General features: G+C 38.4%; 1 protein-coding gene, 1 long non-coding RNA gene and 1 other non-coding gene across 51 annotated transcripts in view; 1 reads left to right on the top strand and 2 right to left on the bottom strand.

The window, feature by feature from the left end:
* The window catches only part of DTNA (dystrobrevin alpha), a 433,073-nt gene that overhangs the window by 114,730 nt on the left and 295,303 nt on the right, over positions 1 to 23,040 (top strand). For 29 of the 49 annotated variants that reach the window (XR_014074810.1, XR_014074806.1, XR_014074803.1 and 26 more), the window contains exon 1: positions 7,092 to 7,284. The exons of 9 other annotated variants lie outside the window; for them this stretch is intronic. The gene's annotated coding sequence lies outside the window, so the exon portion shown is untranslated. Of the gene's footprint in view, positions 1 to 7,091; positions 7,285 to 23,040 lie in introns of those variants that run through there. 11 more of the 49 variants (XR_014074807.1, XR_014074805.1, XR_014074809.1 and 8 more) reach the window with 1 other exon arrangement.
* On the bottom strand, positions 337 to 6,952 carry LOC145534623 (uncharacterized). Its single transcript, XR_014074816.1, has 2 exons — positions 6,651 to 6,952; positions 337 to 2,625 (listed from the first exon to the last, which is right to left on the bottom strand). It is a non-coding gene; the product is annotated as an uncharacterized LOC145534623 (long non-coding RNA).
* On the bottom strand, positions 14,237 to 14,343 carry LOC145535010 (U6 spliceosomal RNA). The gene has a single exon (XR_014075178.1). It is a non-coding gene; the product is annotated as a U6 spliceosomal RNA (small nuclear RNA).

Here is a 23,040-nt window from a genome sequence, read left to right as displayed (position 1 = left end):
TTATAGTGTTTGGTCTTATATTTAGGTCTTTAATCCATTTTGAATTTATTGCTTATTTTTGTGTACAGTGTTAAATAATGATCTAATTTCACTTCTTTACGTATAGCTGTCCAGTTTTCCCAGCACCATTTGCTGAAGAAACTGTCTTTCCAATATTGTGTAGTCTTGCCTCCTCTGTCGTAGATTACTTGACCATAGGTGAATGGGTTTATTTCTGAGTTTTCTGTCCTGTTCCATTGATCTATATTTCTGTATTTGTGCCTGTACCATGCTGTTTTGATGACTGTAGCTTTGTAATACAGTGTGGAGTCAGGGAGCATGATTCCTTCAGCTCTGTTTTTCTTTTTCACGATTGCTTTGGCTATTCTGGGTCTTTTGTGTCTCCATACAAAGTTCTGTATCTTTTGTTCTAGTTCTTCGAAAAATGCCAGTTTTAATTTGATAGAGATTGCATTGAATCTTTACATTGCCTTGGATTGTACAGCCATTTTGACAATATTGATTTTTTCCAATCTGTGAACATGGTGTTATCTTTCCATCTGTTTGTGTCTTTTTTGATTCGTTTCGTCAACATCTTATAATTTTCTGAGTACAGGTCTTTTGTTTCCTTAGGTAGGTTTATTCCTAAGTATTTTATTCTTTTGGATGCAGTGGCAGTAGGAATTGTTTCTTGAATTTCTCTTTCTGATCTTTTGTTGTTAGTACATAGAAACGTTAATGGATTCATGTGTATTAATTTTGTAGCTGCAACTTTACCGAATTCATATATGAATTCTAGTAGTTTTCTGGTAGCATCTTTATGATCTTGTATGTATAGTATCATATCATCTGCAAACAGTGACAGTTTAAATTCTTCTTTTCCAATTTGGACTTGCCTTACTTCTTTTTCTTCTCTAATTGCTGTAGCCTGGACTTCTAAAACCATGTTTAATAGTGGTGAGAGTGGACATCCTTATCTTGTTCCAGATCTTAGAGGAAATGCTTTCAGCTTTTCACCATTGAGTATGATGTTACCTGTATGTTTGTCCTGTATGGCCTTTATTATTTTGAGCTACAGTCCCTCTATGCCCACTTTCTGGAGAGTTTTTATCATAAGTGGGTACTAAATTTTGTCAAAAGCTTTTTCTGCATCTATTGACATGATCATATTGATTTTTGTTCTTCAATTTGTTGATGTGGCATATCATATTGATTGATTTGTGGGTATTGAAAAATCTTTGCATCCCCAGGATGAATTCCACTTGATCATGGTGTATAATCTTTTCAGTGTATTATTGGAGATAGATTGCTAGTATTTGGTTGAGGGTTTTTGTGCCTACGTTTATCAGTGATATTGACCTGCAGTTTTCTTTTTTATGTGTTGTCTTTGCCTGGTTTTGGTATCAGGGTGATGATGGCCTCATAGAATGAGTTTGGAAGTTTTCCTTCTTCTGCAATTTTTTGGAACAGTTTCAGAAGGATAGGTGTTAACTCTTCCCCAAATGTTTGATAGAATTTGCCCAGGGAGCCATCAGATCCTGGACTATTGTTTGTTGGGAGTTTGGATAACCAACAAGGACCTACTGTATAGCACTTGGAACTCTGCTCAATGTTATGTGGCAGCCTGGATGGGAGGATAGTTTGAGGGATAATGGATACATGTATATGTATGACTGAGTCCCTTCACTGTTTACCTGAAACTATCACAACATTGTTAATCAGTTATACCCCAATACAAAATAAAAAAAGTTTTAAAAAATAAAGAAAATGACAAGTGAAATGAAAAAAAAAAAGAAGAAGAAATCACAAAATACACAGCCACATATCCTAGGATCAGATATCCTAATCTCCCCTTTAGATCTGCTGTCTTCAAAGATTACCGCATCCAAACGTGCTGTTCCCCAGTCTGGTGAGCAATCTGGTCCCCATTTCTCTGGTGTGCCAGATGCTATTCCCCCCTCCCTATTCTCATTGGTTCCTTTAAGATCACTCTTCCTTGAGTATTTCTCCCCATGCCCTTTCTTCATATCAATATAAGCCCCTTTAAGCTTCTTCATTTGTGTCTCTTTCCACACTGGAGAGCCTCCCCAATTCCCTCACACCCCCCAACCCCAAACTCCCAACCCACTGGCCACACAAGAGATCCTGAGAAGAGAAATATAGTAAGTTCCCTATGTATGAAAGAGTTCCATTTCAGAAGCACAGTTATAAGTCCAGTTCATTCATAAGTGAAACAAAGTTAGCCTAGGTACCCAACTAACACAACTGGCTATATAGTACTGTACTATAATAGGTTTAAAATACTTTTCACACAGATAATACATTAAAAAACAAACAGAAAATAAAGAAAACATTTTTAATCTTAACAGTACAGTACTTTGAAAAGTATAGTACGACAGCTGGCATATAGGGGCTGGCATCAGTGAAAAAGGCAAGAAGAGTTACTGACTGGAGGAGGGAGAGGAGGTGAAAGATGGTAGAACTGAAGGCTCATAAGCATTAGGAAATGGAGGGCAAGCTGCACGTGACAGTGTACGCCAGACATGTAAACTAACTTACATGATTGGATATGCGCACACACGTTCACATCTTTGAAAGTTCATAACTTGAAAGTTCGTATGTAGGGGACTTAACGTAGAGATGCCTCTGCAAAGACGAAGAGGAGACAGAGAATGAGAAAGGACTGCAGTTATTTTTATTTGAATATTGTGTGTGTGTGTGTGTGTGTATATACCCATAAATCATTTTGATAGGATTCCTTCTGGTCTTTATATTTCTTCCCTGGGCCTACAGATGTTCTAATATAGTTGGTATATGATGGTGTGTGTATGTTTAGATGCTATAATTTTTAACCTAAGCATTAACCCATGTCTTTCTGTTGTCATCAAACAATCATTGTCTCCAGTTTTTATCCACCAAATATGGTATTATAATTAGTAAATTTATACATATGGTGCTTTCCATAATTAGGGCTATTTTCATACCATAGGCATTCAAGATCAATGCCCATGGCATCCAATTTTGAAGTTGATTGACATTTAATAAGATTATACAGAGCAAGCTGCTGCATTGAAACCCTTCCATATCTGTTGTTAGAGCCCCTATATGTATAGTTTTTCAACTTTTTTTTCTTGGGCAGTGTCTATTTTAACTACTTTTCAACAACTACTACTTGGGTTTATTATTTTTTTCTGCGGGGGAAAAAAAAACATGATTTATCCCCTCCCTCACAAAAAGCAAACTCACCTTTTTAAAGTTTATTTTAATTGGAGGATAATTGTTTTGCAATGTGTTGGTTTCTGCTGTTCAACAACATGAATTGGCTATAAGTGTATGTGTGTCTCTCTTTCTTGAGCCTCCCTCCCACCCATCTCCTATCCTGCCCTTCCTGGTTGTCACAGACAAACTCACTTTTGCATAAAGAATGTCTTAATCCATTCAGGCTACTGTAACAATATACCATGGATTGAGTGGCTTATAAACAACTGAAATAAACAATGGAAATTTACTTCTCATAGTGTGAAGGCTGGAAGTCCAAAATAAAGACGCCAACAGATTTGGTGTCTGATGAGGGCCTGCTTCCTGGCTCATTGAAGGCCATCTATTTGCTGTGTTGTCTCTGGTGGAAGGGATGAAGAAGCTCTCTGAAGTCTCTTTTATAAGGGGCACTATTCCCGTTCATGAGGATTCCACCCTCGTGACCTAAGCACCTCTCAAAGGCCCCCACCTCCTAATACTGTACTATCACATGAGAGATTAGGTTTCAACATACAAATTTTGGGGGACACAAATATTTGGTCTATAGCAAATAGTGTGTATTTTTTCAAAATAATAATATATAAAAAACAAAATCATCCACAAAACTATCATCATGAGAATAGTCTTTGTCAGCTTGAGCCTGGTATCTTAAGGATGCTAGAGAGGAAAAAGAAAAGGGACCATTTGTTTTTCATTGCCCAGATTTTTCACACACAGATGCTTCACAGATCAGCTAAGACCTAAGTCTAAACACCTTGTTCACCCTGCAAGGAGACTGCTACCAGCCTTTGCCATACACAGAACTGAGCTAAGACAGTCTATTTCTGGAGAATGGAGCAGATTAACTGCTTGTTCATGATAAATCAAGGGTATTTGATTTGCTTGTTACATGCCCAGTTTTCTTTGGAAGCAAGCCCTGGAAGCTATTTTTCTGATCAAATCCTAACTCTCTTGTTAGTGCTTATGAAAGAGAAAAATAACATTTACTCATGATAAAGACTGAGTTCTAGCCACTATAAATCTTATCAACTGCCTTGTGAAGGTTAAGGGGGTAAAAAAGAAGAAAAAAAAATTCCTGTGTGCTCAATCAACCTTGGGTTTGGACTCAGGCTGCCACTACTGTTGCAAACGTTCTGGAATTTCTGTCATTGAAACAGATGAAAATATAAAAAGATAAAGTTGGAACCTAAGGAGATATTTTATTGATGCATGTTGTACTATAGGGAATGGTCAGGAAGAATTCAATAAAGAAAATTGTTACAGTTTACTAGTTAATATGAAATATTAGGAATCCTTAAGATTTTATTTTCTCTTATTTCTCTTTAGAAGCCAGTAAGATCAGTAGAAATAAACTTAGCAGAACTTGCCATGTTGATATTTAGAGTCCTTTACTCACATAGATCCAAAATGTATAATAATCTTTTTTTTTCTTTTTTTTTTTTTTTGCTTCAATAAAGGTGAAAAGTTAAAGTGTTAGTTGCTCAGTCCTGACTCTTTGTGACTCCATGGACTGTAGCTCACCAGGCTCCCCTGTCTATGGAATTCTCCAGACAAGAATACTGGAGTGGGTAGTCATTTCCTTCTCCAGGGGATCTTCTCAACCCAGGGATCGAACCTGAGTCTCCTGCACTGCAGGCAGATTCGTTACCATCTGAGCCACCAAAGAAGCTCTCAGTAAAGGTATTCAGTGCCTGGCATACCTTCCATATAATCTTTTGGTTAGTGGCTAGAGAAGAGATGTAATTTTCCCTGCAAGTCATCAAATTAAATGCAAACATACTTATCTAAAATGTGAGCCTACCTATAACTTTTTTCCTTAGGTTAAAATATACACTTTTACACCAGCAATTATTTGCTTGCCTCAATAAACGTTTCTTGAGTTTCAGAGGTGCTAGTGTTCACTGGAAGGTACAGCATGAGTGACTAGTGTGGCCGATGTGAACCAGATGGCCTGCCGCCAGCTCTGTCCACTCTTCTTAGTTCACATGTGTTTTGACACCATCCATCAGCCTTGGGGAGGAGCGTTTTGATAGAAAGAATAAGAATTACAAAGACAGGGATGTGTGCTCTCTGGGTGACTGGTTATTTCTATTTATTTCTGAAGTCATTCAGATGCCCTTATCTATCAACAACACACAGAGCCTAAGATGTCTCTCAGTTAATCAGCTTGGGAATAAGCATAAGGAAAGTTTCTTCCTCCTCTCCCTCCTTCTTTTAATCTTTTTTCTAAAGGACATCTAGTAATGGGATAAGGAGTGAGCAGGTTGGTAGCATGCCAACCTAGATGGGGCATGAGAATATCAAAGAGATAAATTAGTAATATGATGCCAGTTCATCAGGTGTTCACTCACAGTTCCCTAAAATGGGCTTCTTCAGATGTGGTACAAGATCACCTAGAACAGAACATTTAAAACCAACCACAAACAAAGAGAGAGCTTTCTCTTTGGAGTCAACCTCCTGCCATTGGGTATTTTCGAGACGTCTGTACAAGTTGCGGGGAGCAGCTGCAGCCACACCACCACCCTGAGCCCAGCCAGCTGACAGTTGCCTGGAGTTGGCAGTGACAGCCAGATGAGATCTGGAAACCCCAAGACGCCGGGGGCTGTGGTTTGTGTGATTGCTGCCATTATTAATATAAATCCTCTATCAGGCCTTTCACGAAGTTGGTCTGGTCCATAACATGGCATGTAATATACTTGCTGTTGTGAACAGGGTGAGGTAAAATGCTTTCAGCACAGCAGATCTTTTGACCCCAGTGATCACAAAATAAATATGAAACACAATTTCAGGAGTCGTAATTTGAAGGGAACTCCACAATATTAATTCTTGTCAGTTCCTGTGTGAGAAAATGTGTTTTTTCCCTTCATTTCCATTCCCTCAGTTTTTCTTTGTTCAGACGTGTGTGTGTGACTGTGGGGTGTGGGGGTGTATGGTACATGGCCACACACACACACGTTTTTTTTTTTCCCCAGTCCTCATCAAAGTTTACAAGACAGTTTTGGACAAGAAGACTTGACGCAGAGATAGAAACATTTCTTGCACCCTCTCCTGCTGTCTGCAATACAAAATATAGGACAGTTGAAAGCAGGGTTTGTTTGTTTTTTTCACGTTTCCTATGAGCAAGGTTTTCTCTCACAGAAAATCCACAGACCTCATAGTTGCCTTTCAGAATATTAGAGGCAGAATGACCATTTCTTCCTGTAACAAGTTCCAATGCATTTACTAATAAGGAAATTCAGCTTTTAACAAAAGATGCGCCATCTCACTTTTTTTACTGCATCCATAGCCATTTGGGGTAAAATTATAGGTGAATATCCAAACTTAAATGTGTGCAAAAACAAAACTATTTGTCCTCAAAGTTCAGGGGAAGAAAAACAATTTCAGAAAACTTAACTTGTTTGTATTCTGCCTACCTGGGAAGTTTTTCACGCTGAGTAACAACACAACTCGAGCTGCCTTGCTTTCTGCTTCCAGGAATGCCAATCAGAGAACATTCTTTTTCAGACAGCCAAGTTTGGAAGTCAGATGGTTTCTGGCAGGAGGGAGGGGGAGGGGGTGGCAGGGAGAAAAGCACAGCGAGTCCTCCGGGCTGATCAGCTTCCAAGCGTTTCCGTAATAGCCATCAATGGAAGCATCTCTTTTTACCCACGCTGAGACAGGTATAAAGACAGCTGAGTAAATCAGCATTAGACGCAGCAGCAGCGGAAGCTCAGTCAGAGCCTGGAGAGGGGCGGAGGGGGCGGAGGGGGGTGGAGGGAGGGCGTTTGACAGCCTGCCATTGGTGAGCTTACCAAAGGCATCTGCCAGTGGGACTTCAGTGGAATGTGAAACCAAGTCATTTTCCAGTTAAAGATAGACACAGTATACACTAGGATCTGGAGGCTGGATTCTACCCTCGTGTCTCTCCCTAGGATTTCAGAGTCCTGTTGTAATTAACCATTTCGTTAAGGTTGGTTCTTTCCGTGAATGTGCTAAGAATTCATATATGTCCTGGATGTACTGGAATTAACAGGATTCTTTAAGAGATCATGGTGTACATACTCTAGGGTAAGTGCAAAGACTGGTTGTAGGCGTGATTGCTTCTCTGGGAAGGTTAATGTTGCTGCTTTCTTTTTATTTGTGTGAATGAAGAAATGATCAGGGAGATTCTCCCCTGTTGTAACTTTCTTGAGAAACTTGGCCGTTTACCTTTTGTGAAGCAGAAAGAAACAAAGTATTTCAACTTAGTTTTGAAATTGACCTTGCATGTCTGTAACTTCAGTTTGACTTCACTTTTACTTACTTTTTCCTCTGTTAACTCCTTCTAAAACACCCTGCATTTCTTAAATTACACCGTCAGTAGTTACAAGTCACAGCATTAAGTGTGACTGTCTGCAATGCCATTGGATTGACTGTATTCTTGTCGGATGGAATTATTTCCCCTAATTGGCACTATGGCATTTTTTTTAAATTTAAAAGATGCAAAAAGAAAATAAGAATAAAAGAAAGGAAAAAAATGGTAGAAAAGTGCATAAAGAGCCTTTAGAAAATACTTTTTTTTTCAAACGACAAAAATGGGCAGTTTTACATTGAAGAGAGCAATTTATTAATAGAAGTTATTTTTGGGTGTCATCTCATTAATTCCAAGCAGGTTCTCCTCCTCCAAAAAAGCTGATATTTGCCAAATGAATAGAAGAGTTCTGATTCCACAGAGCTTGAGAGGAGCAGGGACTGAGCTGTCTGGTTTGATGTTGCCTGGTTGTGTGCTCGAGATTTCAAAACTTTTTTCTTTAAAAGAAAGAATGACGAACTTTAGTCCTCTTCATGTTTTGACCATGTATAGGTTTTGTTTCTTGTTTTGTCCAGTGACCTCTCAGCTCTCTTAGAGACAGCTTTTCCAAACTTGCACAGCATTCCCTCTGAATAAATACTGGCCATAATAGTCACAGAGTACATGGTATGAATTGGAAATTCTACTTTATATGGGGAAAATAAATGTGCTGACGTGCTTATTACAGAGTGTGAGGCTGAACAGTTGTTACGTGTAACTGGCCAGGTTTTATTCGGTCACATCAACCAGATTCTAATGAACTAAGTTGGCTGAACTAGGTACAAACAATGAATGACAATCTTTCGCTCAACTTTGATAAGAATAAATAGTATACCGAGATATTTTTCTGAAATGAAAAATGAACATGATACTAACCAAGTCACTTAATTTTACAACAATTTTGTTAGTCACAGTTAGTGTTCCCTAATATTTATAATTAACCCATTAGATTGTAAAAGCTGCAGTTAACTTTCACTTCTCCACATGTGGATGGTACCTTTGTGCATTTTCCCTGGTGACATGGGACGCCTGTCCTCCTTTGCCTAGCTGTGTCCTGGTCTGTTAACCAGAGGAGGGAGCCTAGCAGGAATTTATAGTTGTCTTCAAAAAACTTGTGAGATGATGCATATGTATACTCACCAAACACACCAGGACACAAATAAACTTCCCTTTTATTTTAATATATTTCTGATTGAATTATACATACAAATAAAATTACATTAGAATGGGGCTTTGTTTGTGTTTTCGGTGTGCTAAAGAAAACCCCAAAAGAATACAGCATTTGTACAAGTTCTTAAATGTAAGAATTTTAGACATACGTGGCCAAATAGCATTGACAGGAAAAGGGGCTGATGAATATTTCTGTGTTGCTGTGATGTCCCTGCTGACATTGTCAAGCTTTAATTTTATTTCTTTGAACATAGTAAGTATAGTTGCTTTATAATATGTCTGCTCATTCTAATATCTCAAGAGTTACCGAGATTTGTTTCTGTTCTTATTGCTCTTGCCACTTCTCATGCGCGGCGTCTTGTTTTCTTGGTTGCTTGGATCTCTTTGACTATCTGCTGGAGAAGTATTTTTAAAATCATTTGTAGGGATCAGTTGAGACCTAGTGGTGATGCTGGTTTCCTACAGAGGGAACTTGAGTTTGCTTCTGACCGGGCCTCTGGAGGCAATATCCGACCAGAAGCACCTGAGTCAAAGGATGGCACCTAAGATTCCTTGAATTATCCTTGTGCAAGTAGCAAGGCTGCAGATCGTGCGAGGGATGGTTTATTTGGGATTCACTTCTACCTTGAGGGACGATATGGCCTTTTGAGTCCCCAGCTGAAATTGTGTTAGTTTATTAAAGTCCTCACCTGAGGAATATGAGCTTTAACATTCCCACAACACCCTTGGACAGCAAGGAGATCAAACCATTCAATCCTAAAGGAAATTATCCATGAATATTCATTGGAAGGACTGATGCAGAAGCTGAAGCTCCAATACGTTGGCCACCTGATTTGAAGAGCCGACTCTTTGGAAAAGACCCTGATGCTGGGAAAGACTGAAGGCAGGAGGAGAAGGCGGTGACAGAGGATGAGGTGGCTGAATAGCATCATCCACCCAATGGACATGAGTTTGAGCATGCTCCAGGGGATAGTGAAGGACAGGGAAATCTGGTGTACTGCAGTTCATGGGGTCACAAAGAGACACAACTGAGTAACAAGAACACTCATAAGGCTGTTTATCATACAGCTGGTTGCTCAGACCTTTTGTTCCTGATACTCAGATGCCCAAGAGCAGAAGCTTTCAAAGATGAGTGTCTGTCTCCAAGTTCTAGTCTTCTTTCTTGAATTTTTCCATGCCTTCCCCATCTCATTAACTCTTTGCTGTTTTTATATTTGAAATATTTTTAATTACCTTAGTGAGAGTGTCAGTCCAAATTATCTTCTTACTGTTGCCAGAAATGGAAATTCACTCTTCTGCTTTTATAGTCATTTTTTTTTAAGAATCTTTATTCTAAAAGAGATATCCGGCAATCTGCTGATATCATTGATAATTCCAGCTCATTCTTTCTGATTTTTTATTTTAGTTGTGGCCTAATCTGTTGAGGCTTTTGTGGAGAACTTTGTAAATGTAAATTTCTCATTGGAAGATTCATGAGTTCCAACCTGATCTGAGCTGTCAACAATGCTTAACAGTCCTTCTATTTGTCCCTAGCTGGCCCCTTCTCTTAGTAATCTCTTTAGTCTCTTTAAGCAACCCCCATTGCCTTCACTCTCAGCTGTTGACCTTGACTATTCATGCTTTTTCTTGGCCTATATCATGTATCACCACATTTAACAAATTATGATAAATAAATTCCTTCCTTTCCATTCTCTGAAACTGCTCTATTGCAGGTCTTCATCACCTCCCTTGGGTTTTATTATGGCTCCCAGTGTTTCTCCTGCCTCTAGGTTCTACCCTCAACACATCCCCCATATTGAAACCAACACACCCATCTTCTAAAAACCATAGACATGAATGGATTGTCCCCCTACTTTAAAGTCTCTTATAGTTCACCATTCCCTTCGAAATGTATTCCTTAATGTGTCTTAGTATGTCACAAAGCCTCAACCTGTTTCTCTAACATTATCTCCACTATATCACTGGTTATCACCAACACTTTAATCACATCATTGGTGCCTCCAGAATATTCTATCCATGAACATATGTCTGTGCTAGTCTACCTACTAGCTTTTTTTTTTTTTTAGCCAAGAATGCCCATTATCTCCTTTGCAGGCAAATCTTACTTCTGCTTCAAGGTTGATCTCATAAGTCACGTTCACTGTCCTTTAGCTGTATAGCTCACCACTATTCTGGGAATCCCTGATGCCAGGCGGTGTGTCTTACTCATTTTTGTATTCTCGGTGACTGACACCATAGAAACCATTGAATGCATATTTAAGGAATGAACGGGTGACTATTTCAAGGAATTTTTTCTCAACAATTCCTTTCTTACTTTATTCTTTTTCCTTCTAGACATCATTATTCTTTTGACCTTAAACTTCTTATCTAGAATAGTGATCTTTCATAGTCTTCAATGTCAAGAAATGTCAAAAATGTCTGAGGAATGCGCTGGTGGTCCACTGGTTAAGACTCTGCATTTCTAACGCAAGGGGCAAGGGTTTGATCCCTGATCAGGGCACTAATGTCCTGCATGCTGCATGGTACAGCCAGAAAAAAATGTTCATTTGGTTATTGTTGTTTGGGTAGATGGGATGCTATATATTTTCATTTTTCCCAAATGATACTGTATGCCTTGAGTGTGATGATGAAAGAGATGATAGAAGTGTAAGTACAATAAATTAACTGTATATTATCAGAGAGATTAATAATAATAAAAAAAAGGCATAGAGCTGGAAAACAGACTCGTTTCAACAAATTTAGCTGAGAATCCTGAAGAGCACAAATGGAAAAAGTCACTGTGACACAACTAAATTAAAATCATCTCATTGCACACAACCTGAATCTGAACCATTAGAAAACACTGGATTATTTTCAGATCCCAGTATGTGCTAGAAGGAAAGCTTGCTTATGTGATATGATATTGTGATCCTAAAACCTTAAAGTTGGTTATATTTTTTCCTAAAAATTTTGAGGCCTTGAAGTGCAATATTAATCTTTGTGCTATGCTGAGTAAAAAAAAGCAACTTCATTTATTTATTATAAATTGAATATAGTTGGTGTGAATCAGAGGAGGAGAAAATATAGTTTATTAATTCTGAGGATGTTTAACCAATTTCATATTCCTCAGATCATTTATAAATTTTTCACACACTTGTTGTATGCCTTTGATATGCCAAGTCCTGAGATTTAGAAAACTAAGAAAATTGGTTTCTGTTTTTTCTTATATAGGGCTCTTTTACCTCCACAGAGACAAAAACTCTATAAAGTGGATAGGGTCAAAATTTAATCTTAAAAAGGTTTTAAATCAGATCAAATGTTCAAAGTCAATATTTAGATGAGACCCTAAATTTCTCTATCACAAACTGTGAAAATATAAAATTGGCTTTTTTTTTTGCCTCATCAGTGAAAGAAATTGAGACTCGCTCTTGAAATCTGACTTATTTTACATTGTAACCTCCAAGAAGCTGAGCTGATTTTTCTTACTAATTTAACAAATCCCTGTCAAGCTCCTACCTCAGGCCTTAACTGTGCTTGTACGAAACAATGAAATGATTTACTTTGACCCCTTCACCAGACACTGACACCGGAGTATGTCCTGTTAAAACAATGGGTGTAATTTACAAACTACTTTATATTACTCTCTCATTTGTATTTTTAATTTACTTGTACTAATTTCCACACTTGTTAAAAAGTCACTTTGCCTTTTCCCAACAATTAGTGTTTTTCTCTCAGAAATCTAAGTTTTAAAAGTTTGAGGATTGCTTTTATTCTTAAAAACCTCTTATTTACCAGATATTTTATTATAGAATATTTTAAAGAGACCTAAACAAATGCTAAAAAAAGTTAAATAGAAAATGTATTTTTATTACATAGGAAACTGTGTTGTATCATAACATAAAATAGAAGTGTGTTCATTTGCATAAATAAAGTTGGACTCTGCATTCTTGCAAAATAAATATGGCATAAGGATGACTCAGAGACACCCTGAGTCATGAAAGCTTTGTAAATCTCTGTGTATTTTCAAGAGAGCAATAGTTATTTTTATTATTTTTCCTTTTTAGTCTCACTTTACTTTTGTACCACTTTCCTCGTTAATGTGGAAACACGCTGATTTATGAATGCTGAAAAAAATGAATTCACTGAATTAGTCATAGTTCAAGAATACAGATGCCTTTATTAATTTTATTGAAAGATGTAGACTAATTTTGAATGAAATTTATCTTCTCATGGATTGAATTTTATAGTATTAGATGGTTCATTACAACACATTTGTGGAAACATATCTACTCATCAAAAAATATTGTTTTTAACACCTTAGATAAGTGTAACAAGTCTCTCCTAAAATGCATCCAATGTTTCATAGCATTTTGTGGGTAAGAGACATATGTTGTTATTTTCTTTCCTGTATGATAAAACTAAGATGCACACATATGAAGTTCTCTGGATATACTAGACATGGTTTCCTAAGATAACACATAACCTCTAAATCTCAGTAGTTTATAAAAAAACAATGTTTCCTTCCCACTCATGCAAAGTGCTTGTCAAGGGTTCACTGGAGATCCTTCTCCACATTGTTGCCTTTACCAGGAAATGACCCATGTTCCTTATTCTCACACTTCCTTGGCCAAAGCATGCCATGTGGTCACTGGTCACACCTAACTTCAGTCTTCAGTTGGATGAGTAACACAGTCCTGCCACTTCCCTGGAAAGAGTGAGAGCTGGAATATTTATGAAGAGCTCTAATGAATTCCGCAGTCATGGATAACAGGCAGCCCCTCAACCCCCGGCAGACCAGAGATCTAGATTGAAACTCTTCTGTACCTTTGAACAGTATTTGATCCATACTTGGTAACATGTAGGCAATCTACTTGTGATCTGATGCTAAGGTGTCTTGTCTGTTTTCATCCTTTAGCTCTGAGCCCCACTGAGACTTTTTTGGCTCTCTGAATCTTCACCATTTCCAGAGTGACTGTGGCTTTTCCTGCCATAGTTTATCCAGGCCTTTGGAATCCTAGCATTTTACCTGTCCCCACACTTACCTCTCAGGGAGTCCCGCCCATGGAGAGTTCTGGAAAGGAAAAAGAACCTCTGATAAGTTAATTTCTATAGAATGTGCAATGCTAACACTTTGCCATCTCTAAGAACTGATCATGTGTAACAAAGAAACGGAGAAAATGGTAACTTTTTAACATGTTTAAATTTATTTTTTATTGGAGTTTAGTTGCTTTACAATATTGTGTTAGCTTCTGCTGTACAGAAAAGTGACTCAGTCACACATATACATATATCCTCTCTTTTTTGGATTTCCTTTCCATTTAGTTCATCACAGAGCATTGAGTTCCCTGTGCTATCCAGTAGGTCTCATTAGTTATCTGTTTTATATATAGTTTGAATATTGTATGTCAATGCCAGTCTCCCAATTCATCCCACCCTCTGTTTCCCCATTTGGTCTTCATACATTTATTCTCTACATCTGTGTCTCTATTTCTGCTTTGTAAATAGATTCATCTTTACCACTTTTCTAGATTCCACATGTGTAAAAATATGGAATGCTTCACAAATTTGCGTGTCATCCTTGTGCAGCAGCCAAGCTAATCTCTGTATGTTCCAATTTTAGTATATGTGATGCCTAAGTGGGAGAAGGCAATGGCACCCCACTCCAGTACTCTTGCCTGGAAAATCAAATGGACAGAAGAGCCTGGTAGGCTGCAGTCCATGGGATCGCTAAAGAGTCGGACACGACTGAGCGACTTCACTTTCACTTTTCACTTTCATGCATTGGAGAAGGAAATGGCAACCCACTCCAGTGTTCTTGCCTGAAGAATCCCAGGGATGGCAGAGCCTTGTGGGCTGCCATCTATGGGGTCGCACAGAGTCGAACACGATTGAAGCGACTTAGCAGCAGCAGCAGCAGCTGCCTAAGTAAGCCGGAGAAAAAGGTAACAATCTAATTCTAAATCCCCAGTACCTGCTTTTCCCAGGGGGCAAAAGAAAAGGACTAGGATGAAGGAAAATGCCACAGAGGATTGGCAATCTATATTATACATTAGAAATAAATAGTTTTGAATAACATTTATATCACTCTGCTACTCTACTTTTTACTTTGCATTTAGTCTTAAACATTAACAAGGTAAAACTGGGGAATTCAAAGGTTAATGAGGCACTTAGAAATTGTAAAAAATTATATACGTATATACAGGCTTCCCCTGTGGCTCAGCTGGTAAAGAATCCTCCCGCAATGCGGGAGACCTGGGTTCAATCCCTGGGTTGGGAAGATCCCCTGGAGAAGGGAAAGTCTACCCACTCCAGTATTCTGATTCTGGCCTGGAGAATTCCATGAACTGTATAGTCCATGGGGTCGCAAAGAGTCGAACACGAATGAGCAACTTGCGCTCACTCACTCTTACATATATATATACATATATATATATATATATATATGTATATATATTAGCTTGAGAAATGCTGTGTTAAAGAATATCAAACATGTTTCTTTGCTAAAACGTTAAAGTGTAAAACTTTAAGAGCCGTTAATGCAAAGGTCAAAAAAATCACCGAGAGAGCAATATGGTATATCAGTTCAGTTCAGTTCAGTTCAGTCGCTCAGTCGTGTCCGACTCTCTGCGACCCCATGAATTGCAGCACGCCAGGCCTCCCTGTCCATCACCAACTCCTGGAGTCTACCCAAACCCATGTTCATCGAGTCGGTGATGCCATCCAACCATCTCATCCTCTGTCGTCCCCTTCTCCTCCCGCCCCCAATCCTTCCCAGCATTAGGGTCTTTTCCAATGAGTCAACCCTTCGCATGAGGTGCCCAAAGTATTGGAGCTTCAGCTTCAACATCAGACCTTCCAATGAACACCCAGGATTGATCTCTTTTAGGATGGATTGATTGGATCTCCTTGCAGTCCAAGGGACTCTCAAGAGTCTTCTCCAACACTACAGTTCAAAAGCATCAATTCTTCGGCGCTCAGCTTTCTTCACCGTCCAACTCTCACATCCATACATGACCACTCGAAAAACCATAGTCTTGACTAGACGGACTTTTGTTGGCAAAGTAATGTCTCTGCTTTTAAATATGCTATCTAGGTTGGCCATAACCTTCCTTCCAAGGAGTAAGCGTCTTTTAATTTCATGGCTGCAGTCACCATCAGCAGTGATTTTGGAGCCCAAAAAAGTAAAGTCTGACACTGTTTCCACTGTTTCCCCATCTATTTCCCATGGAGTGATGGGACCAGATGCCATGATCTTAGTTTTCTGAACGTTGAGCTTTAAGCCAACTTTTTCACTCTCCTCTTTCACCTTCATTAAGAGGCTCTTTAGTTCTTCTTCACTTTCTGCCATAAGGGTGGTGTCATCCGCATATCTGAGGTTATTGATATTTCTCCCGGCAATCTTGATTCCAGCTTATGTTTCTTCCAGCCCAGCGTTTCTCATGATGTACTCTGCATAAAAGTTAAATAAGCAGGGTGACAATATACAGCCTTGACGTACTCCTTTTCCTATTTGGACCCAGTCTGTTGTTCCATGTCCAGTTCTAACTGTTGCTTCCTGACCTGCATACAGGTTTCTCAAGAGACAGGTCAGATGGTCTGGTATTCCCATCTCTTTCAGAATTTTCCACAGTTTATTGTGATCCACACAGCCAAAGGCTTTGGCATAGTCAATAAAGCAGAAATAGATGTTTTTCTGGAACTCTCTTGCTTTTTCGATGATCCAGCGGATATTGGCAATTTGATCTCTGGTTCCTCTGCCTTTTCTAAAACCAGCTTGAACATCTGGAAGTTCACGGTTCACATATTGCTGAAGCCTGGCTTGGAGAATTTTGAGCATTACTTTACTAGCATGTGAGATGAGTGCAATTGTGCGGTAGTTTGAGCATTCTTTGGCATTGCCTTTCTTTGGGATTGGAACGAAAACTGACCTTTTCCAGTCCTGTGGCCACTGCTGAGTTTTCCAAATTTGCTGGCATATCGAGTGCAGCACTTTCACAGCATCACCTTTGAGGATTTGAAATAGCTCAACTGGAATTCCATCACCTCCACTAGCTTTGTTCGTAGTGATGCTTTCTAAGGCCCACTTGACTTCACATTCCAGGATGTCTGGCTCTAGGTGAGTGATCACACCATCGTGATTATCTGGGTCGTGAAGATCTTTTTTATATAGTTCTTCTGTGTATTCTTGTATTTCATATTTCAGTGTCCTATCCTTTGCCTTTTCATACTGTTCATGTGGTTCTCAAGGCAAGAATACTGAAGTGGTTTGCCATGCCCTTCTCCAAATATGGTATACAGCATTTCCCAAATTCATCTTACCTAGGATCCTCATCTGTTTTCCTTTTTCTTCCATAGAGAATTTCCTAGAATTATCACTCCTGAACATGTAAATTGTTTTTGCTGATTTAAGTTAAAAATCCCAAAGACCTTGAAATATAGGCTTAATAATTTTTTCAACTTTTAAGTACCTCATTAATCTTCGAATTTCCCAATTTTGCCTTCTTAATGTTTAAGACTAAATGCAAGGTAAAAAGTAGAGTAGCAGAGTGATATAAATGTTATTTAAAACTATGCATTTCTAACATATATATGTAAATGGGCTTCCCAGGTGGCTCAGTGGTAAAGAATCCACTTGCCAAGCCAGAGACATGGGTTCAATCCCTGGGTCAGGAAGATACCCTGGAGAAGGAAATGGTAAGTCACTCCAGTATTTTTGCCTCGAAAATCCCACGGACAGAGGAGTCTGGTGGACTACAGTACATAGGGTCACAAAAGTCAGATATGACTTAGCGACTAAACCACCAAGTACGTATATCAACATTATTTGTGTATATCATATTTAATGCATAGTTTAATACACTTGGTAAATTCTGGATTAAATCACCCCTACTCCAGTGTATTAATAATTAAAAGTGTGATAATGTAATAGCTTATATAATACTTTGAGCACATAAACTTGAGAATTATAAGAACTTTAAAAAATATCTTTACCTTTGGGTACTATGTATTCTCTTGATAAATGACATTGATTTTAAACACCAATAGAAATCAAATCTTAAACTGATAGGGGATCCAATAACGTTGTTTAACTCTACTGAGGGATATAAGGGAGAAGTAAATGGCAACTCACTCCAGTATTCTTGCCTAGAGAATCCCATGGACAGAGGAGCCTGGTGGGCTGCTGTCCATAGGGTCGCATAGAGTCAGACACGACTGAAGCAACTTAGCATGCATGCATTCATTGGAGGAGGAAGTGGCAACCCACTCCAGTATTCTTGCCTGGAGAATCCCAAGGACAGAGGAGCCTGGTGGGCTGCTGTCTGTGGGGTCTCACAGAGTTGGACACGACTGAAGTGACTTAGCAGCAGCAGCAGCGGCGGCAGCGGGATATAAATTGTGATATAGCCCCTTATAAGGAGGCTGGCCGTATTCAGCAGAACTCAGAACTCAAAAGGGATTTGCACTATTATACCTATTTTATTAGAAACTCTAAAACTGTTAATCCATTTTAGAATATGCTCATACATTAATAATTTATTAGACTCAGTTATCTTTTCTTTATGAAAACCGTGTGGAAAGAGAACTCATCTTCAACTTCAACATCTGTTTCATGATTTTTCTTTCTTGGTTCACCTCCTTAAGTTCAAAATGTTTAAAACTTAAGAAGGGGAAAGAGACTGTTGTGTTTCAAAAGATGCTCTACTAAAGTTACTGTCTATGGGAACTTTTCTGTGCAAGAAGAAGGGTAGTAGACTAAGAAAAGCAAAATGTCCATCTTTTTCTATGTAAAGTGTGTTATATTCAGTTAAGTACCATGACCACTTAAAATGAACCAATTTGTTCCATGAAATTTTACACCCCCAGCAACTCTATTCAAACAAAATCCTAAGATATTAGGTTCCCTTACAAGCATCAGGGTGTTTAGGTGTGACAGGGAGCTTGTGTCCTTTCATCACCTTGTCCACTCTGGTAATTTACTCTGCTTTTCACTTGTTTGCCTCTCCTCCCTTGATTTTAAGAGTTTGAGATAAATCAATACATTTTTAACAAAAAAGTATATGGGAAATGTATCTTCTTTGGGTTCCATAGAAAGAACAATGATTCAATCAAAGTTGTAGACAGCATAAATTCTTAGCACACATTTTTCCTGACGGATTTTTGTTTATATTTTTCCCAGGGGTTCTAATAAGATTCAGGAACTATAATGATGTCAGCGACACCTCTAAAAATTCACTGCAGGAAGATCTGAAGATCTTTTCTCAGCACTGCTGGGTTCCTGCTTTAGAACTCTGTGAATAACCACACAGCAGAATTTTAGCTTTACCTCATTCGCCAAATTATGAATTCACCAGTTATATCTACATTCTGAAATTGCCTAGCACCCAAACATGTATAATGCTGAAAAATATGCTGTGTAACCATTTACCAGACACCAGAAGATAAATCTAAGTTATTTAGATTTATAGTATGATAATCTCTCCTTAAAAATGACATGAGGGAAATGTTTAACTTAATGAGGCAGAAGATCCTGGTGTGCAAGTCACACTGATTTTTTATTGCACCAGGGTAAATTATTGCTTCAGTCTCCTATATGGTACCCCAGTGGCCTCAAAGACACAGTGTAGCTTCCAGAAATGCCTACTTTTGTCTTAGGCAATAACTTACTCCACTAGAGTGTTCTTTCTTAGAATTACCCATAAGATTTCTTGCCAGAGGTTGAATTTCTTGAAGGTCATTCACAGATACTAACTGAACTTGACTATTTTTTTTTTAATGTAGGCACGTTGATGTGGTAAGTCTGCATACATTAATATACAAAAGGAAAAACAAGCATTTACTTTCTGCCTAAAACTAGAAAACCAGCAAAAAAATTCTGATTATGAAATGAAATTATAGGACATAAAATTTTTTCTTAGCATTTTAACCCTGATGTCTCTAACTTTTTAAATAAACAAGCACAGGCCTTTGAGGGAGGTCTTTGAGAGTCTGGAGAAAGGAATGGCTACCCACTCCAGTATTCTTGCCTGGAGAATTCCATGGACAGAGGAGCCTAGTGGGCTACATGCCATGGGTTCACAAAGAGTTGGACACAGCTGGAGTGCTAACACCTTGAGGGGATGGTGCATAAAGATTTCAGACTGTAATAATTAAATATTGCGTGCATGCTAAGTCGCTTCAGTCATGTCTGACTCTTTGTGACCCACCAGGCTCCTCTGTCCATGGGATTCTCCAGGCGAGAATACTGGAGTGGGTTGCCATGCCCTCCTCCAGGGGATCTTCCTGACCCAGGGATCAAACCTGCATCTCTAACATCTCCTGCATTGGCAGGCGGGCTTTTTACCACTAGTGCCACCTGAGAAGCTAAATTAAGTGCTGGATTGGTCAAAAAGTTTATTCGGGATTTTCTGTAAGCAAAATAAACTTGAACAGGCTTTTTCACCAATGCTATACATAGTTCCAGATTTGCAAAAAAAAAAAAATCTTAATCCTATGTGGAGCACCAATGTATAAGTCTAAATGTGTGTGGGAGTTTTTAAAACAAGCTCTACTTTCTAATAAAGTAACATAGGAATTTAATTAAAACAAACCAAAAACTCCCCCCACCAATCAGTACTGCAGCATTTGGATAAATGTTAGAGCTTGTCAATTTTCAAGGCAGAAACATTATTCCAGGCTTTCTGCCAAACCATTACTGGTAATCAAGAGACGAAGCACATGAAAGTACTGTGCCTGGCTTAGTTAGATATGTGTGTGCTAAAAGAGAAGCCAACACATTTCTTATGCAAGCCATGGGAATTACAATTTAGGAATACACAAACACACAATGCTTTTGTAAGTCTAGGAATATACACACTAAAATACAACTCTGTGCTTAAAGGCAAGCACAGCTTGTGTTGACTGGATCCTTTCTTTATCTTGAGTGGTTTTATTATCCAGCCACATTTCTCTCAACTGCTGCACGGGAAGAAATTAAATTACTCATATCTGAACAAAATTTGGGATTTCCCTACATGCTTAATTTCTAGCAACTGCTCAAAATTTTTTATTGATAAATGAATGATTTGGTCTGCTGTTTTCTGTTTTTTGATTTAAGTGATTTAGATAAACATCTGTTTTCCCATAGTGTTTAAAAAAACAATTTATATGATATAATAGTGCTATCAGAAAGTAATCAAAGCAAGCATTTTTATGAAAGGAAGACTGAAATGTTTTTAAGTTCTTAGGGTAGCGGAGGAATATTGAGTTAATAACTAGGAGTATTTGCATATATTATTTTGACCACTGGAGGGCTCTCAGATTGTTTTACATTAATTTTTTAGAAATTGATTTGATATAGCTGTAACTTAAGTAAAACAAATTTAAATCTTGGCCCTATAAAGTCTGTAGAGTCACCTAGCTCTTAAAACGGTACATGTTCTCAAAATACAACATAAAAGGACAATGAGATTTAATTTACTGTGTTCCTTCACTGTTTCACAACAAATAACTTTCCACCAAAGTAAATAAAGCCGAATAAAGCAATAAATGCATACTTGCAGGACCCATGACCTAGAGCCAGAGTTTGAAATGGTCTGCCGTGTATAGCAAGTTTTTTGAAGTCTCATGTATTTGCATTTGCATATGTGCTCGGTCCCTTCAGTTGTGTCCAACTCCTTGTGACCCTGTACACCATAGCCCCCTTTTCCATGGGATTTTCCAGGCAAGAATACTGGAGTGGGTTGCCATTTCCTCCTCCAGGGGATCTTCCTGACTCAAGGCTCTAATCCACAAAGAGACAAGGAGTGTCTTGTGTCTCCTGCACTGAGCCACCTGGGAAAGCCCATATTTTCATTTACTCCATAATAAATCTTTGGTTCATTAGCATAAAAGTATTTTCTCCAAATTTCCAGGAAGATGCACCTTGTTTCTCAAGAAACTTCTCATCCTCCCAAGTTGCTGCTGGTATCCTTTAGAATTTCCTTTGATTACAAATCTCTTTTTCTCAAGAAGCATAGCTTTATGTAGTAAGAGGGGCAAGAAATGCATGTTAAATATATCGATCACTCTGGACAATGAATGATTTTAAAGAAGGCCAGAATGGAGTCTGATAAGAATGGGAATACTGCAAATGTCTGTTCATGAAACATTGGAAAATCTAACTGATTCCATAATGCCTAGTTAGATGGATCACAAGAATAGGGGTTCCTATGTATTATTTAGTTTAATCCCTTATAAATCTATTTGATATTGCCGAATATGCTTTAGCCACGCTCCAAAATGGACATCCTAACAAAGAAACTACACTTCATAGTTTTCTCATAGTTTTGGCCCTTCTGCAATACCATGAAGACCCACCAGGAGAGATGGGAGAAATGTTGGTCATTGTTCCCAGCACTCTTAGCACAGAGTTTGTCCTGAAAGCTCCCTCTTCTATCTTTTCATGACCTCTTGGCTTCTTGTAGCCGTCTCCCATGAACACTCTAAATTCGGAGTTTTGCTGGCCATTTCTTCACCAGCTCACATAATCCATTTTACCCAACATCAATAAGTCAGAAGATACAGAATTACACAGATCAAAGAGGAGAAAGGCAAAAGTGGTAATATTTTAATACTCAATGAGGAAGATTATCTCTTGGTGGTTCTGCTTCAGATCAGGCTTCCCAGGTGGCTCAGTGGTAAAAAATCCACCTGCTAGTGCAGGAGATGCGGGCTCAATCCCTGGGTCAGGAAGATCCCCTGAAGATGCAAATGGCAACTTACTCCCGTATTCTTGTCTGGGAAATTCCTGGACAGAGGAGCCTAGTGGGCTACAGTCCATGGGGTCACAAAGAGTCAGACATGACTTTAGCAACTGAGCATGCACTACTTAATAAACAGTGAAATGCAAAGTGGAGGATTATAAAAGTGCTTAATCTGGAAGTGACTATGATTTCAAATCCCTGTGATTTGAATCTGAAGTGGCTATGATGCCAATTCAGGGGACACCAGAAAACTTCCTCAATCCTTGATGAAGCTACCCAAACATTATGCTCTTTTGATAGATTCAGTTCCAATTTTAAATCTAATTTAAAAAGCTGTCTTTCTCATTTTATATATCTAAATAACTGGATTGGTATTCAGGTAAATTGGAAATATCTTCATATCCTCAAGTCTACAGAAATATAGGCAACCAGAGCCATGATGATGACTTCGTTTTGCTGTCACAATCAAGAGTGGCCCTAATAAGTAGTTCTACCTTTTATAAACTACACCCTGGAGGAAAGACTTTACTTTAGCAATGGTAAAAATAAAATATACATCCTCTAGTATTCAAATGAATAATTCTCAGTAATTCTACTTGAAGTATTTAACACCCTGGTGGACTC

Source organism: Giraffa tippelskirchi, chromosome 14 (genome assembly GCF_054371585.1).
Source record: "Giraffa tippelskirchi isolate mGirTip1 chromosome 14, T2T-mGirTip1v1.2.pri, whole genome shotgun sequence".
In the NCBI taxonomy this organism is placed as follows: domain Eukaryota; kingdom Metazoa; phylum Chordata; class Mammalia; order Artiodactyla; family Giraffidae; genus Giraffa; species Giraffa tippelskirchi.
Note: the sequence above shows the minus strand (reverse complement) of the source record. Positions and strands in the feature narration are given on the sequence as shown.